Source organism: Callospermophilus lateralis, chromosome 8 (genome assembly GCF_048772815.1).
Source record: "Callospermophilus lateralis isolate mCalLat2 chromosome 8, mCalLat2.hap1, whole genome shotgun sequence".
Taxonomy (NCBI): domain Eukaryota; kingdom Metazoa; phylum Chordata; class Mammalia; order Rodentia; family Sciuridae; genus Callospermophilus; species Callospermophilus lateralis.
Genome location: NC_135312.1, coordinates 18,217,049 through 18,232,120, shown reverse-complemented (window position 1 = coordinate 18,232,120; position 15,072 = coordinate 18,217,049).

Here is a 15,072-nt window from a genome sequence, read left to right as displayed (position 1 = left end):
ATTTTACAGTTCTTCTCCCCAAAGCCGGATCAAAATGAGGTCTACACATTGCATTTGGTGGATATGACTTTTCTGTTTCTTTTATTCTAACACAACCCCTCTCCTTCTTTCTTTGCTTGCAATCTATTTGTTGGAGAAGCAGGGCAGTTTGTCCTGTTAGATTTCCCAGTCTGGGCTTTGCTGCCTCTGTCTCTTTCATTTCCTTCTTATAAACTGTTAGGTCCAGAAGCTCGATCAAGTTCAGGTCCAAGATTTAGGTGGAAAGGCGTCGTGGGTGGTGGTGTGTACTTCTTATTGCATCACACCAGGAGGTGTGAAATCAGTTTTACTCTCTTTGGGTGATGTTAAAACTGATTTGTGGCTTCGGCGTTGAATCCAGCCCTTCTTACTTTTTCAAAAGGAGCTTGGAAATAGCCGTCTCCCATTTTGCAGGCTCAGGAAATGAGTTTGGAACGGGCCTGTATCTACGTATCTATATCTGCATTTGTGGTGTGGTATAGGCCAGGCATCCTTCCTGATTGTTCATTTGAATCGACTGATGTATTTTTTTTCATCAACAACCCAACAAAAGAGGTCTTTTGGAGGAGGGGGAGATTGAGGCACAGACCCTTGGTCCTACTCTCTATAGACAGCGGATGCCTTCTGTGTATCATCATATTCCAGAAGGATTAGCTCTCATTTTCAGGATTCCTGGGGGAAACCAGCTTAGGTCTGCGAGAAGAGAGCAAGATCCATGGGAGAGTGCAATAAGGAATTCACACATTTAATTGCTTTCTCTTAAAATCTAGTATCACTGGACTGATCCAGGATAATTCAGAGGTAGGGAGACAAATTCTGTCCCTGCTTCCCACTGTATGCGGGTCACACGAACATTTCCCCATTCTCTGCCTTACACTGTGCAATGGGGTCAGCGGGATGTGTCCTGCCGCCTCCATGGAGGACACAGGGACGATGCCCGGTCTTACATTCGTGCTGCTGCTTTTATTCAGACACTGGGTGCTTACAGGAGGCTCAGCCATGACAATTTTATTTTAAAGAAAATATTTGCAAATGCAATTTGCAGTTTATACATGAAGAGTAATGAGCAAAATGGATGCAGCTGTCTCTTACTCGAACCCTGCGGTGCCACCCAGTTCCACTTCCTCCTCAAGTGATAACGTAGGCACTTTTGTGCCTCTGCTGAGGACGTTGGAGCCCTCGGGAGCTTCAAAGAGACAGCAGAGTGGGGCTCAAGATGATGTGCATGCCCCACGGTGCCTGGGGTGTATCTATAGCTGCTGGAACTGAAAAAGAGAGCTCTGAAGGACGGAGCCCAGGAGGAGCACAGAAAGGGTTCCTGTAGCTGGGGGTGGTGGCGCGTGACTGTAATCCCAGGGAGTTGGGAGGCTGAGGCAGGAGGGTCACGAGTTCAAAGTCATCCTCAGCAACTTAGTGAGGCCCTTGGCAATTCGGCAAGACCCTGTCTCTAAATAAAATATAAAAAGGACTGGGGATGTGGTTAAGCACCCCTGGGTCCAATCCCTAGTACAAAAATGAATGAATGAATGAATAAATAAAAAATAATTCCTGTCTCTCTGAGAGTGGGTAGCGAGCACGGGGGGAAGCAGCCCTGATGGGTGCTGCCTGGGAGCAGGAGCCGCGCCTTTCTGCAGGGAGCAGTGCCAAAGGGCATCTCTGGGGAGCTCTGTAGCGCCCTCTTGGGGCTGGATGTCTGCCCTCGGTGTGGTCTTGACCAGCCAAGCTCCTGTCTCTGGTTCTCCACCTTCTCATGCAAATGTTCCCAGGCTGTGGAGCCCCCAGGAGCCAGTGGCATCCCCAGTGCAGGACATTCTGGAATCCCCATCTTCGCCGTGCTGGGGTCTCTAGGATCGGGGGCTTTGCATTTTGACAGGGCCTCTTTCTTAATGAGGTGTGGAAAGGGGAGGTGACTGTTCCAATTTAGAAGATGCAGTTTCTTGACATTCCTAGCGTTTAGCTTGGCATTATCTTAAAGGACACTGAGTGACTTAAATCACGGTTGGTCTGAACCCCTTTGGACAAAAAGAGACCAGCACGTGTGTGAAGACACACCCACACGGTTTAATTCTGATGTCTACTCCTCCCAGCAGATATGAAGATGTCCCACGACAGTTCTGTGGTCCACTTAGGAGACAGGATTCACTTGGAGGTATCTTATGGCTTTATTTACTTGCAGCCCAACTTCTTTTTGTGGGACAGCGATTGTGGCTGCCACGTGGAGACTCCATGTTAACCTGAACATATTAGCTACTCAGGACGAGGATGTTTTTACTGACATGGCAGTGGCCTCGTTAAAAATGTGTTAGCATTTTACGTGCAGTGTGGTGACTGTGTCTCTGTCACCCGTGCCTTTCCCATGGACAAAGAGTCCTTGTGTAGTACTTCCTCGCCTGCTGTCTTGTGAGCTAGGGGTGGGACGTTTGTATTCTGTATCAGAACATCAGGGAGGGAGTGAAGGAAGGAATGAAGGGAGGGAGAGAGAGAAAAGGGATGGAGGGAAAGATGGAAGGAGGAAAAGGGGGAGAAAGGGAGAAAGAAAACAAGAGGGGAGTGAGGTGGGGGAGAGAAAAGAAAGCAAGAGCTATCTTTATGATCCCCTAAGACTGGGCAGCTCATTAGGTTGAATTAAGCACTGTTGTGTGTCCTCTGCCATCTTCCTTCCTAAGTTAAGAGGATTGGCCTCCCTGGCTGGTTGGAGGCCACCTTGGGTTCAGTCTTCACCTTGGGAGAGCAGCCTGCCCGTTGGGGCACCCCCAGTTGTGATGTCACGGGATTTTCTACCTCATGCTTGTATGTCACTCACGACGGGTGGAGCATCATGGGAGTGGAGCTGGATTGATGTCCTCTCCAAGAATAGCACTGATTATAGAACAGATTTTCCCATATACAGAGCCATTTTTAATTCACTGCCTACCACAGCTGCCAGCCTGCCGAGATAATTCCTTCTAGCAGAATAGCTTTAGATTATTATAGGGAAATCAAATTTGCATAAAAGCTCTTCTCTCTCTCTCTCTCTCTCTCTCTCTCTCTTCCTTTCTCCACTCCTCCTTTCTCAATCAGTAACTAGATACTGCCAATTACTTGTGTAGGAAGAACTTTTTTTTAGAGAGAGAAGAAACACATTGTTTCTTCCTGAAAAATAAAAAGTGTGTTGCACAAAACTTTTCTGTACAACCAAGAAGGACTTGGAGGACACCTGCGTGATGCTTCCCATTTAACAGACGCCGTACTTTTCAGTTTGATCGACTTTGTATTTTTATTATTTTGGCTGAGCAAGGGACCTGAGGCCATAAAGATGAGTGGGCTTTGCTTTTAAAAAACTTATTTTTATTGGATTTACGCCAAAACTTAGATGAAATGAACACGGCAGGCACCATCAGGTCCATTTTGCAGACGAGGGAGCTGAGGCCCAGGGAGTTCCAGTGGCCTTTGGGAAGTGTGTGTCACTGGGACTGGAAGGATTGAGAACTGGAACCTGGTTTTCAGACTCTGTTTTGGGCTTGTTGTGCCGTAGGTACCATGACGTCACTCAGTGGAGGAAAGAGTGCTACTGCAAATGGGCAGCCCATGGCTGCTTGACTGAACTTCTAATTTAACAATATTTAGGAATCAGAAGATTTTACTCTGCCATTCCCTGCCCCTCAAAGAAAGGACTCGGCTTCTCTTGAAATATATACAGTATGACGGTTCTGAACCTATACTCCCTCTAGGTGGGACTGAGTGGCTGTTGGCCACCACACTCACATCTTTGTGCCCCACAGGTCACTCATGAAAGTGCCCAGCTTTGGCCCCTGAAGGTTTTGAGTTTTCCCCTCCACCAAACCTGGGAGAACAAGGATGTGAGTCCTCTGTACCTGGAGTGACATTCTTGTACCGTTTTCAAAATAATCTTTTAGTTTTTCCATGGCTCAGTTTATCAGCTTTAAAAAAAAAAAAAAAAAAAAAAAAAAAAAAAAAAAACTAGGCAAGATTGTCCCCAGGGGGTTCCCGATCCTGATGATTCAGGATTTTGAGCCTCACTAAGGGTTTTTAGTTTACCACTGTCTGCTGAGATTCCACTTGTGTTCCTGAAAAAGCTTTCATGGTTGCTATTTTGTTTAATTGCTTTCTGTTTTCTGATCTGTTTGAAGCCATCTTTTGGGGGATAAAGAGTGGGAAGCTGGGTCTTTCTAGTTCTCACTTTTGTAGGTGGGCCTTGATTTCCTGATTTTGTAGGCAAATTTTTGTGCTGTATCTAGGTTCTTTTAACTAAGAAAATGAGGAGAGGGCTATTATAAGAAATAGAGAGGAGCACGGTGTTGAAAGCTGCTTAGATGTCAGGTGTCGCTGAGTTCAAATCTGCTGTGTGAGCTTAATTGAATCATTTAACTTAACCATGGAAATTGTAGGCTGGACGGGGTCACCCAGCCTAGGGGCCCTTCTGGGAAGGGATCTTGTGCTGTGGCCACTGGTTCTGATCCCCACATCGATCTATGATACTTCTGGCTTTGGGATATGGTGTCACCTTTGTTCATTTGGAGTTGGCCATCTGTCCAGGGTCCCACGATGAGTAGAAAGTTGTTTGGGGTGCACCTTGCATAATCTTTTTTTTTTTTTTTAATTAATTTTTATTGTAGGTTGTTCAAAACATTACATAGTTCTTGATATATCATATTTCACACTTTGATTCAAGTGGGATATGAAACCTTGCATAATCTTGCAAGTCTGAAGTATGAATCCTGAAGTCTCTTCTCCATGTACCTCCTGAGAACAAGGCTGCCTATATGCCATATGATTTGATTTCAAAGCTAGTGGCCGTCTTCTTGCCCCTAATACTCCTACTTCTTCTTAGTGCTTAAAATTCCACTTAAGCTCTGCTGCTTTGGCTTTAGTCTTTGATTTTGTGTTAAAAAAAAAAATCACAGTTACCTTTCCAAGTGCAGAGTCTGCAAAACACATTCATCCACTTTATCTCATTCCATCTCCACACCAGCCCCTCAAGGCAGGAGACTGACATTGTCTCCTTTTGAGGAAGAGAAAGACAGAGGAAAGACTATGATTTGGGATCCAGATATCCTGGGTTTGAATCTCAGCTGTACCACACATTGACTGTGTGACCTTGAAACAGGCAGTTGGATGGCTCTGAACTTGATTTATTTCCCTACAAGCAGAGGATTCAAAGGACGAAGGTTTTCATTTGCTCATTTGTTCCTGATTCATTCTAGAAATATTTATTCAGCCCCTAATGAGAGGCAGGCACTGACCTAGGCTTTGGGGATATATTAGGAAAGGCGACAGACTCGGCTCTTGTTGTCACGGGTTTTACAATCTAGTACCAGGCACATAATAGTTCCTCCGACAGGGATGGTAGATGTGACTGGTGGGTACAAAGTTCCACAGTGAATGTAGAGGAGAGTGAGAGCCAAGTTCAGATGTTGGAGTCTTTGTCCACAAGGTCTTTGGCTAGTGGGCTTTGTCTGCTTGTCTTCTGGGGAAAGGAGCTCACTGTTATTGCAAATTAAGTCATTCCCCCCCCCCCCCCCAACAAATCATCATCTCTGGTGTGGACCATTTTAGGACAAATTAGTTAGATGGATCATGACCCAGTTCTGGGATGAGCTCTGGCTCTGTGGCTAATTGTGTGTCCTTGGACAATTTACCTGGCTTCTCTCATTCTCAGTTTTTTCCATCTGCAGAGAGGGCAAAGTGACAGCCCCTGGCTCATTGGCTTGTCTTGGGGATCAGCTCTAGAGGTTCCCTGCACAAGGCCTGGCTTATTGCTGAGCTTGGTCACTGGTGGTGCTGGTCATTATGGGGTGGATTCTCAGCACACAGGCTGGTGGGGAGGACACGGCCTCTCAAGTCCTTCTTAGAATTGGCCGCCCTCTCTGGTGCCCGGGGAGACCTAACTCAGGGGCAGTTGCGGGGTCTGAGAGCTTGTGGGATCTCTCTCCCTCCCGTTCATTCATTTACATCCTCCATTTTGAAGCATGACGAGTGGAAGGAAGTGGGTCACTGGGCATGTCCACCTCACATTTTCCATGGATGCCTTGAAAAGCTACCACCACCTTCCTCCTCGCCCTCGTCTTCCTCCTTCTCCTCCTCCTTCCCAGCATCATCATGACAAGCTCTTACCCTGTGCTAGGGATCATGTGCTCTTCCTGGCCAACCCTCTTCGTCCTTCCATTAGAACATACAATGAAGGTTTCCTCAAATCAGTCACCTACAGATGACGCAAATGTACAGCTGTCATTATAACCGTGGTCACCACAGGGGGGAGTGGAGAGGAGTACATCTCAGATCTTTGAATATCTTTGAATTACTCCATAGAACATTTGAGAGATTCCTTTGGGGTACACGTGTGTGTGTGTGTGTGTGTGTGTGTGTTATGATGAATATAAAAATATTGGCAATACTTTGCTGGCACCCTGCTATAATTTGGCTCTTGAATGTGTCCCCGTGTGTTGAAGGCTTGGACCCAATCCTTGGTGCTCCTGGAGATGGTGGAACCTTCAGGGGTGAGGCCTACTGGAAGGAAGTTAGGGGCATGCCTTGAAGAGGATATTGGGATCCTGGACCTGCTTCTTTTCCTCTCTTTATTTCTTAGCTGCTCTTAAGTAGGCAGATTCTTCTGATGTGCTGCTTTGTCACAGGCCCCAAAGCAAGGGAGCCAATGACCATGGGCTAAAACCTTCCAAACTGTGAGCCAAATAAACCTTTCTTCTCTTTAGGTTTATTACTTCAGGTATTTATTACAGTAACTGAAAGCTGACTGACACATACCCATTTCTAAAATACCATCGAGTGGACATGAATATTTGGATTTTGTTAATATAAACATTTAACAAACATCTACTATGTTCTGGTACCTCATTGTTTTCCAATACCCTGTTTCCTCTGTTCACCTATGGAAGTTTTTGACTTACATATAATGTCCTTTCACTATGGTGATGAATTAGTTAATTTCAATCCCAGTGAGATAGAGGGTTTTTCCTAGAAATGCTTCTTAGTGCTACTTTTTGGTGATGGATAGAGCAGCCTGTTGGAGGCCTTTCAGGACACTTAATAGGTAAGATATTCCTCAGTCTATAGGGATAAGTCCTTTGTACTTAATTTTTTTTTCTGATTATAAAATAAACATCAACCCCAAACTTCTAATTCTGGCTATCTGGCAGGTTGACCAGATATTCTGTTATATTTTTCTGTTCAAAAAATATAAGGATACTGGATAAAATATAACATTTTCATAAGACCTGCAAAAAAGTAAGTGAAATTTCCATGGGCTAAAAATAAATAGGGAGATGGAAGCTGGGGTTGGAAGCAATAGTGGATGTTCTGCCCTGAGGGTGTTTGCTGAGAGCAGAAAGTTAGATTCTCGAGCTTTAACTGCTCTGTTGGGGACCAGAAACCAGGCTTTGGATCCTTGCCATGTGGAAAGCTGAAACTGAGACTCTAACATAAAGCCTAGTGTCTCAAGAGGGCACACCCTCCATGAAAAAAGTGGGGGAGGGGGGGGAGGGAGGGAGGGAGGGAGAGAGAGAGAGAGAGAGAGAGAGAGAGAGAGAGAGAGACCCTCTGTTGGATCAGATTTCTCAGGCATAGTGCTCTGGACAGAGCAAAAATGTCTCCTTCCCAAAATTAGTGGCTAGAAGTGCTAAGAAGATGCAGAAACAAATGTTCTCTGCAAAAAAGCACCTTTATCCCAGTCCCTAGGGCATCTCCACAGGTGCAGATTAACTTCACCTCCCTCCTAATTCAGAATTACAAATGAGCGAAACATTTAGTTGTCTTGTACTTAAGTCAAGGGAAGCAACAAATAGCAGAATGAGACCCTCAAATACTTCACATATTGGAGTTATGATGACACAGAAAAAAGAATACAGGAACGAGATAAGTAGGTTTCAAATGTTCTATGAAATCAGAGAACTGAAAGCATAAGCAAAGAAGTAGGCTAATCCCAAATAATATATATAAAGGTCTATCAAAAAGACTAGGAAGGTTTGAAAAAGGATCAAGTAGAACATCTGGAAATAAAAATAAAATTATTGAAATTAAAAGTAAACTTTGGAAAGAATTATAGACCCTCACAAATTAACAATTATTCTATCACTCAGAGGTCAGCAATGTTAATATTGTTATATAATTCATTCAAGTTTTTCTTATACAGACTTGAAAAGTAGAACATTCCATACAAGTATAATTTCATATGCTATTATTTTCTTCCTATGTAATAAGCATCTTTCCCATCACTGTGTACTATAAAGAAATGCTATACTGCAGATGTTCTGGAATGTATTTGTTTGCCTTATAAACAATATTTACACTTGACTGAAGCTGCCCGACCTTCTTAAGGCACAGTGTTACTTTCTCCATATTCTGTTGGATTAAGTGAGTTATATGGCCATCTCAGATTGAGGTAGCATGTTTTCACACTTAACAGTGTGACACCTGGGAGACCTGGTTCAGGAGAGACCTAGCTGCCATAAGCTTTTTTCTTTTCTTTAAAAAATATAAACAGTAGCACATGTACACTATTTTGTGTCTTTCTCTGTTCAATCAAATATTTTGCCATACATTTGATATTAATACATATATTATCTGGGGTTAGGTTTGGCTGCAAGTAAGACTCTTACTATGGCCAAACAAATGTTTGTCTTCCTAATTTAAGAATGTGAAGATAATGGACATAGTACTATTTTGTTGGTCCACCACTGTGTGACTTCTGTTCGCAAGCTACCTAAAGATCCAAGATGGCCTTTGTAGTTGTAGTTCAGCCAGAAGGAAAGGAGACAGTGGGGGCAGAGAGTGTGTCTGTCTCTAAGGGTACTACCTGGACTCTGCACACATAACTCCCACTTACATTACTCAGGATAGAACCCATATGGGGTCATGGCTAGGTACAAGGACATTAGGACATGTTGTCTTTATTACAAATGGCTTTGTGCCAGTTAAAAAATTGGGAATTTTATTCTTAAAGAGGAAGGGAGAATGGGTATCAGAGGACCACAGTACATTAAAAATGGCCCTAGTATTTTGTACACATGACTCCAAACACAAAACTTTTGATATGTTCTGCCACATTATTTTAAGGAAGATTGTAGGGGCTACAGCTACCTGCTTTGTCGCGTTTCAGAAGAAAAAAAAAAAATAGAGGACTTGTACTAACATGAATTCACTTTCCTTTGAAGGTAGAGAAAGTTGTAAGGATGCCACCTATCCATTAGGGGGCGCTCTACGGACAGCCAAGATGGCTGTCATTCAGTTGGGAGCACCTCGTCTAATTTGAGCTGCACTGCAGTCCACCCACAGGGAGAATGCTCTCAGAGCTGTTCGGCACTGGACTCTAAAAATCATAAGTCAACAGCTCTTAGAGAAGAGACTTTCTCTTGGAGATTAATAGAGCAAACTCTTTTCCTAACACAGAAGGGAGGCATCTTGCCTACCATTCCCCAGCTTGTCAAGGGTGGCAGCAGGTGTAGAGCCAGTGCCCCCGTATTAGGGTGGCACATGCCTCGGGGCCTGGCTGCCTGGGAGCCTCTGCCATCATCCCACACCTGCCCACAGGGTTTGCACCTCACCCTCGCTCTGGAGTGGCATGGTTGCATACCAAGTCTCTCTGCCAGATACCTTTAGAGTTGCCCAGCTCAGAACCTAAATGTGGAAACAAACAGCTTGCAGCTCTCAGAACACTAGAAGCAGGTTTATCTCTAGGATGCTAGAAAGATGTGAGCAAGAGATTGAGGGCCACTGTGAGCTTGGAGGATGGATGGAGGAGTCACCAAACTAGAATGAGACAGCAGAAGGGATGGAAAGCAAAACGGGGTAATGAACCTCCTTCTCTTCTCTTTAAAGATGTTTTCCATGATGTGGAAGCATGGAGTGGGTAGGGCAAAGACCACATTTGGGGCCAGATTTGGGATTCTCTCCTGATCCCATTGCTTACCATGATGCGCCTCTGTGCAGGTCCCAGGGTGGCCTCTCTGAACCTCAATTTCTTCCTTCTGGGGTTGGAAGAGTAATGCCTGTCCTATTTCACTCCCAGGCTCGGATGGTGTTGAAGTTGAAATCTCCTGGGAAAATAATCCACATATTAAAGAAATACTGCTTTCCCAGTAGGAAGAGCAGCTTCGAGTTCCAGGGGTAGCTCACTCCATATCTCCTCTTTAGAATGACTCGCATTTACAGGACGATTCTGCTCCAGGAGAATTTTCTGCCTTGGAGCAGAAAATCACAAGGGGCCTAAATCTGGGGTCATAAAAGGACCAAGCCAAATGCGTGGAACCAAACCCTGTGTCTGACTCACCAGTCCTGATCTTCTGTTCTATTTAAGTGAGCATCAGCAAAGCTGAGAGGAATGAGCACTGCTTCTTTGGGTCTGATAGAGAAAAAAGGAAGAGCAGCTTTAGGGACAATATCAGTTACCGATGATAATTAGCTTTCATTAAATCACTTCTGAAAAATCTGGGCAGGAAAATGCTAAGATCCTTATGTTTCCCAAGGCGGGGGGTGGGGGGTATGTGTTTAAATATGGAAAGACACAAAGAACACTGCAGATAAACCCACTGAGGTTTTGAGGGCTTGTTGCTCATTAAGGTGCCACATCTAGTAAGTGAAGGAGGCAGGACTTGAATCCAGGTCTTTTGGGTCAGCTGTGAATCCCTGTTTGTGTTGTCTTGTCTCCAAAGGGTGGCAATTTATTGCTCTAGTTACATCGAGCAGGACATTGTACCAGATATGCTTTTTCATTGTTTTCTGAAAACCAATTAACTTCCAAGCTCTATATTATTTGCTTTTAAGCAATAGTGATTAATAATGTGTCTCATTGATTCCAAGACAAGCGTTTCCCCCCCACATTTTAACATCTCTGAAAATTGGATGCTTCTTAGAAGCGATGGCGTATTGTCATTTAATTGGCAGCATTTTTCTTTCTTAGTGGCATATAAAATAATGGCGCATCTCACAATTGATAGCATCTTAGATTTGATGAAATGCAGTAATAATGACTAGGTTTAGAGAAAGGGGAGTAGGGAGAAACAGATATAACCAGGGAGGGTGGCAGGGTGAGTGCCCCTCGGGAGGAACAGCCTGTTTCCCATCCTTCTCCTGTTATTCCAGTTAAGACCCTTGGCTTCTCTCAAACAGGTTGATGTCTCAGACTGTCTTCCCTTCTCTGCCCAATTCTATTTTGTACCCCAACCAGCGTTTTCTGTTTAAAGGACCACCTCCCTGTAATAACTCACTAGCGTCTCATACGCAGGTCAAACATGGTGACATGAACTTTAGGGTGCACACATCTCCCAAATCTTCCCCCTGCCTTCTCTCTCCTTCCTTCTTCTCTTAACCAGATCCTCTAGGACTTGGATCCAGTGTTTCCCAGGGACAGCTGTGATCTATTCTGTGAGGACCTCTGTATGTGCTTGATCCTGTGGTTTCCTAATCTTGGTTGCTCTTTAGCCTACTCAGTGATAATGGCATTCCTGAACTTCCTCCTCCATGATCCTTCCAGGGAGACTTAATTGTACAGATCCACAGGACATCTCTTGTCAATGATTTCATATCTCTGTTATCCTAATCTTATTTAGGTGATATCATTGGCATTCCCAGGTCTGCTGGGATTGGAAGCCTTCTGTAGACAGGGGTGCCTTCTTAATGCACACCCATGGCTTCATCAAGGCCTTCCGTGCGGCTGTAAGAATGAGTGGATGCAGCAGAAATCACGTTGCCCATTGTTGTGTGCAGTTTCCCCTCCTTCAGATGCCTAGTCTTGGATCAGACAGCTGATTTGCTTGGCTTACATTTAAGTTTCATTATGGGTAGTAGTTACGAAGGCAACTCTGGAACCTGCATTGTTCTTCAAATAAATATTTTGCAAGGAAGTTCAAGGAATCATCTAAAAACCTTTCATGGGCAAGTGAACCCTAAGGTAAAGCCAAAGAAAGGCCAAGAAGTGTGTGTGTGTGTGTGTGTGTGTGTGTGTGTGTGTGTAAGTCTGCGCGTGCGCCCTTGTGCTGGTGGGGCAGTAATCCACTGGGCTCAGAGCTGTGCCTTCTGGTTGACTTCGCTCTTCATTCGAAGCCCAAAAGACAAAATTCAGTGACCAAAGATAATGGTAATCTAAGCAGAAAGAGAGAGAGATAAATAAAATACTTGCAGTTTTTATACTTGAGCAGTCCTGTTATCCTTTTCAGAGTCTTAGATAAGGAGCTTTGCTCAGCCTGTACAAGCCAGGCAATGGGAAAGTGTGCAGAATTACAAAGATAGATGCTGTTTCTGGAAAGGAGTCTGATTCTGCTATCCATGTTGTCTTCTGGAGAGAGAAAGCAGAAAAATCTGGAATCACTACCCCCTGCCCTTCGGTTTGATAAATGGTGTTTAAGCAGCTCCTAATAAACCCCCTGTTTACTAATCTTATCTCTGTGAGGAGGAATGATGTCAGAGTCCCCCCGGGGAAGGGTGGTGATAAAAATAGGAGGCAGCTTTATGGGCACACACCTTTTATCTTCTTATGAGACTTTCAAAGCATATCTGGCTGCTTTCTATCAAAAATAGCTCTGCTCAGTTCCTGGTACATTCTTAAGGAATTTGGTGTCGGGGACAAGGGGCGTGGGGCCTCCTGGTCGGCCATCTGGTTTCTCCACTCCCCTTTTAGATTTACCTACACTGAGGTCCGGTCAACATGGTAGTTTAATTGCACACTGAGGAGCGCTCTGGTGCTATCAAGACTGACACTTGATGGTCTATGGAGTGAGAGTCTTCGTTTTTTTCCCAGAAGTCTTCACCCAGTCATCACTCATTTATAAAAGGAGTTGGGTGTTAATGATTGATGGCAATCGGACATGTCTACCTTGTCCTTACTATGTTGATTTTTTTTTTTTTTTCTCCTTGGGTTTTAGTTGGCGGATCTGGGGAAGAAGCGGTTGACAATAATACTCTCAGGCTCTCAGATTTTCCTAGTACTCTGGCAAACTGAATTGGAACAATAATTAATTTGATCAAGTTTACATGAAAAGCTAATTTCTGCTTGTATCTTCTGGATCATTGGGTTGGGGTACAATCCTGTGGTCTGCTGATCTTTAAAAGTAAATATACACTGAATCTGTTTCAGAGTTCATTGAAAGCAATTTGCTATTCACATGTTAAATATATGGGACAGTTGGTCTTGCTACAGCAATACAATTATTCTGGAAAAGAATTTTCAATGATGAAAATGAAAAAAATTTAAAATAGTCATAATTTACTACTCCGGAGTGCCGGGCAGCTGCTTTCTGCCTCGATCTGTATTCTAATAAGTCTTTTAAATGAAGAGATTTATGAGATTATTTTAATTTTGATGTCTTTTTAATGCTTCATGCATTTTAAATACAACCTTTTAATAGTTTTTGAGATTGAAGAATTTAATTTTGTTTTATACTGCAGAAATAAATGTGTTCTCAGGAGACCACACCATTATTGTAGTTCATTCTTTCTTTTTAAAAAATCAGCATATCCACCACGTACCGCTCGATTGCCAATCAGAACCAATAAAGTTCGATTTCAGCAAAGGCTTATTGAGGTGGGGAGCCAGGAAATTAGGAGAACAAATCCATGCTGCGTTACTAACTGGTATGAAACAGGGTTTTTGTGGGTTTAGAGGTAAATTTATCCCAGTGAGGAAAAGATTTCTTGATAAAGATGACCCAGCTTTATTGGGTCGTCAGAGATGTTATGTGGATTGAATATTCTGTTTATGGAGCACACAGCTTGTGAAAAAGGTATGGCCAAGTTGAACTCAAATTCTGGAGAGATCATTGTTGTGTGCATAAAACTGCAGACTGGTTCTGAAATATGATATCAAGGACAATATCCACCCAGAAACATACTTCAGAAGAGTTATAACCGTCCAGCACAATTAGATTTTTAAGAACTTCCTAATAATATTATAATTTTATTTTTACATTCTGAGAAGTGAAAATCATAACGCTAAGGAAGTTTCATAGCCAAAAGATTTGAAGTACTCAAAACAGTCCTGTCAAAATGCAAACACAAGGACTTACACCTTACTAAAAGCTTTTTCCAGATATTTTAAGACACAATTAATTACATTCCCAAGCTGCTGTAGACAACTTTACATGTGCTAATTGGAGTTATTAGGAGGTCATGAAATTTAGATCTGCTATCATCTCAGAAGAGGTTTGAGACACAGAAAATTCTTGAATCTACTTACTTTTCAAGGTTTTTAAATTTGTTTGCTTGGTTTTGGTAATTAAACCCAGGGCCTTGTGCATGCTAAGAACATGCTTCTCCACCGAGCTAGGTCCCCCAGCCCTATTATTTTTCTAAAAAGGTAAGAGATCAAAATGTAAAGGCTCCCAAAAGAAGTTTCAAATAATATTTAATATCATGGGAAATGTTCCCGCTCTCATGTTAAATGAAAACAAATAGGGACAAAACTGTACTTACAGCATCCCAAGGATAAGAGAGAATAGTGTTTGAGAATAACAACAAGTTGTTATGATAAAACTGTAGGAAGTGATATACCGTTTTATTTTGCAGACCGGTAAATAAGTATAAGTATATATATTGTGCACATATAAACCTTTGCAATATTCAGAGTGCTTATTTTGGGGTTGTGGAATTTAGGGTGATTTTTTTTTTTTGCTTTATTTTTCCTAATATCCCACAATAACTCTTCTATAGCAATAAAACCCGATTTAAAATACTCCTATTTCTTTAAAGTAATGCATAAAAGGGGTCAGAATTTATTATATAAATTGCTACATCTTACCTTTTGTGGTACATAAAAGGTAAGATGTAATTTCAAATGGCAATCTTTTAATCTGTATTCAAAGGGGAAAAAGTGATAACTTTCTGTCTCAGGATTCTGATCACATTTTGTCTGAGGAAGTTATCATATACCCTGAACTATAGGATATGGCTGCGGAAATATATTTTTCACATTGCTGCTTTTGGAAATCCTCTCTTCTTATCATATTCTCTGGAAAAATAAAGTTGTGCACAATTCGGGCACTGATTAATGATTATTAATTATTAATGATTATTCTGTACCATTATAAACTTCAAACCCATCCAAACTAT